General features: G+C 40.4%; 1 non-coding gene across 1 annotated transcript; it reads left to right on the top strand.

Moving 5' to 3' along the window:
- The first annotated feature begins 739 nt into the window (after positions 1-739).
- Positions 740-847, top strand: LOC129666700 (U6 spliceosomal RNA). Its single transcript, XR_008718640.1, has one exon. It is a non-coding gene; the product is annotated as a U6 spliceosomal RNA (small nuclear RNA).
- The last annotated feature ends 2,998 nt before the right edge of the window (positions 848-3,845 follow it).

Genomic DNA, 3,845 nt, shown 5'->3' with positions numbered 1-3,845 from the left:
ACTATGAATCAAAAGTGCTAAAACCAACCAACCAGCTAACAAACAAACACACAAAACTGTGGGGGCTGGAGAGGAGCTCAGTGGTTAAGAATACTCATTGCTCTCTCGGAGGACCCAGACATGAATCCTTAGCTCCCTCCTAGTGGTTCACAACATCCCTGTCTCCCAGTTCAGGGGATCCCACACGCTGTTGGCACTGGCACACCCTTAGTATACAAAAATACATGCAAAGTGTTCATACACACAAAGTAGATCTAAAAATAAAATTGTGTTTCAGACAAATTAATATCCATTTTCTTGTCATAATTCAGGCTAGCAACTGGTTATGTAAATTTTATGTTAGGCGTTGTAAGTGACCTAGAAATGCTTTTATATATATATTAAATATATAATATATATTTACTGGAATGACCTGAGCATCTGTGGATTTTAAAATTTTATTTTGTTTGTTCAGGCTCATGTGGGGTTGAGCTTACATGTATGTGTGAGGGTCATTGTCACGCCTTGCATTTACATGTGCTGGGATTTGAAAGCAGTTCCTCATGCTGGAACAGCAAAGCCTTAACCCCCTGAGTCATCTTCCCACCCCATTTGTGAGTTCTGTTAGTCCCTAGAGCCCTGAAACCAATGGAAACTACGGGATGACCGTAGCTCTTAGTAAAAAGTTCTTTATACAACTTATAGCAATTTGTACTAAAGACACTTTAAAGCGTAAGCTTTGTTTGAAAAATGAATTGATGTGCTCCCTTTGGCAGCACATATACGAAAAATTGGAGCGACACAGAGAAGATTAGCATGGCCCCCGTGCAAGGATCACACTCAAATTTGTGAAGCCTAGGGCTGCCTTGTCTGGATGCACTTAGGCCTGATGTGACTGGATGTGCTGGGCTTGGCGCAGCCGGGCGGGGTTGGGGGAGGCTCCACTTTTCAGAAGAATAAAGGAGGGTGGCAAGAGGAGGAGAAGAGGGAGGGGCTGCCTTTGGGACAGAAAGTGAGTACATTTTCTGTACTCACTTTATTTAATAAAATAAAAAGAAAATGAATTGATGTTAATTTAAAGTGAATAAGAATAAAATAGTGGTTGGGTAAAAACAGTCAGAACCAGAACATAATTGGCTACCCATTTGTTTATTCCTGGTTTCTTTAATTCACTAAATTAGAATAAAGGAAGAAAGAAAGTGCTAATCTTTGTGTACGTAATTTAATCATCTGTATTTGTTGCTATATTAACCTTTACATAATATTAGATATCACAAAGAGTGGATGTTGGAAAAGTAATTGCAGCATAAAAATTCACTGACAGTTTCCTTTGTATATCCAAACTGCTATATTCTTTGAGCAAAAAATAAAATAAAAACAAAGTTGGAACATATTATGCCGGTGTGAGAAAGTGTGATGCTTGAGCAGTCTCTTCCTTTCTCAGGAAGTGTTTGGGGTGCAGTGCAGGGAAGTGCTGCATGCTGGCTTGTGTCTGTGAGACCTGTACTCACCTGTAACCGCACACAGCCACCAAACAAAGCTGCTAGAATGTACTCAAGTCTCTCGTGAATGGGGTGCATTCTCTTTGCAAGTTTTTCTCTCTTAAAAAGTTAGCATTAGATTATAGACATTTTGTTTGATTTTTGTTTGTTTTCAATTTGAGATTTTTGAAAAAGACTTATTTTTATATTTCCATGCAAGTGTGTGTGTGTGTGTGTGTGTGTGACAGAGAGAGAGAGAGAGAGAGAGAGAGAGAGAAAGAGAGAGAGAAAAGAGAGGGATGATCTGGTATCTGGTGCTTTGGAGGCCAGAAGAGGGTGTTGGATTATCTGGAACTGGAGTAACAGATGGTTGTGAGCCACCTGATTTGGGGGCTGGAGTTGAACTCGGGTCATCTGCAATAGCAAGACAGTCTTAACCACTGAGCCGCCCCTCCAGCCCCCACGGCAGAAGATTTTCAATAGAAAAGAGGCCATGCTAAGTGTGCCCATGAACCAGTGTGACAACAGCTTTCCTTTGCACATAGTCTTAGTACCATTGTTAAAGTGTGTGAAGCCCATGCACTTCCCAGCTCATGTATCAAAGCCCTTGGTGTCAGTGAGTCCTGTTAGTCTGCAGGTGCTTGCTCATTCTGCACACTGAATCGTTCAAGTTTACTTTGAAGGTAAGGAGTTAAATGATATTTTCTAATTACATTCAAAGAGTTGAGCATTTTAAGCCCCTGGGTTTACTTTCAGACTAAATTAAAAATGTCTGGAAAATGACTTTTTTTTCTTTGCCTTTGAGAGTGAATTGAGAATGAACTTTCAGGATTCAGGGGCCAGTTTCACAAACACAATGGGAATGAAGGACACTGTGGCCCATCCCTTGTACTGGGTCATAAAGCATGCCCACGGCCTACGTCAGGAAGAGCCCAGCCTAGTCTTGAAGCATGACTTGGAGACCCTACTTCCCTGCAGCAAGGACACCTAAAGGGCCTAACTGCTGTAAATAGATACTGGGGTTGTAAAAGGAGGTCGTTAAGGGAATCACAATCTTGAAAAACAGTCTTTTTCAAAGTAATTATATATTTTTACCTGGACTTATTTACTTCTCTAAATACACATCTAACTAGCAATCTAGAGTGCTTTTCATTGGATTGCTCAGGTAGAATTGCGGGTTTTACCTGTAGTCTACTTTTGCTTCATTATTATTTATCCAAGTATAACAGCATGGGGCATCTCGGGAGTGAAGCCAGGGTACTAATCCATCCTCCATCCAGACCCACTGTCAACTACTCATGGCAGTATTGAAACTGCCCTTTCTGGTGATCCAAGTAATTGCTGTCTTTTGTTTTCATGGTGTTAGTAAATCTAAGGGATAGTAAACTTAGAAAAATAATAATAATTGATGCAAATTCTTTGAAAACTTCCTTATTATGAAACTTTAAAAATCCTTGCTTGATTGAGCAATCAGCTAGCAGCTGAATCCATCATCAGGCGACTAGCCACAGCTCATCCTTCATACAGTACAGTTTTGATATAGACATTTCTGCTTGATCTTTGTCTTATTAACTGTCAGACAACCAAAACGTGAAGGAGTGTGGCTTTGACCAATTGCCTCTGAGGTGGAGTGGGGGTGAAGTTTAACTCAACATTTTTGACAAAACAGAGCCAATGACTGATAGTAGATGTGTTACCAATGGCATTTGCCAATCAGTTGCCATCCAGATGACTACCTGGAATTCATGTTATGTTCTAGCACAATAGTTTTGTGAAGTTTCCATAAGTTATAAAATGTAAGAAAAATGTTTGTTGCCTTTTATTTTAAATGACGCATGTGTGGTGTGCCTGAATGTGGGGACATCTCCATGTGGATGCAGTGCTCACAGAGGCCAGCAGGGGGCTTTGGCTCCCCCAGTCAGGCATTTACACACAGCCTGAAGTTGCCGTATGTAGGTGCTGGGAACTGAACTCACATGGTCTTTAAAAACAGTTTGTGTTTTTAACCCCTGAGCATCTCTCCAGTCCCAGAAAAAAAAATGTTATTGATTCATTCCGTAAATATTTGTGTCATGAGGAATTAGATGGGGTCAGAGATGTTGGCGGGAACCTGACCAGATTTCATATGACATCTGGAACTATTATAAGTAAAATTAGAAAGTAGTTGAAGTATTTTGAAGCAGAGAGTAAAGAAAGAGAGAATTTGATTTGTTGTTAAGATTATATGTGGGCTAAAGATGCGGTCTGGAAGCAGAGCACTTGTCTAGTATGTGCAATACTCTGGGTTCCATTCTAAATACAAGAAGAAGAAGAAAGAGAAGGAGGAGAAGGAGAAGATGGAGAAAGAAGAGAACGATGAGGAAGAACTGCTTATTGTGTACAGAA

The sequence above is a fragment of the Psammomys obesus genome, unplaced genomic scaffold (genome assembly GCF_907164565.1).
Source record: "Psammomys obesus unplaced genomic scaffold, mPsaObe1.curated_primary_1811, whole genome shotgun sequence".
Taxonomy (NCBI): domain Eukaryota; kingdom Metazoa; phylum Chordata; class Mammalia; order Rodentia; family Muridae; genus Psammomys; species Psammomys obesus.
Note: the sequence above shows the minus strand (reverse complement) of the source record. Positions and strands in the feature narration are given on the sequence as shown.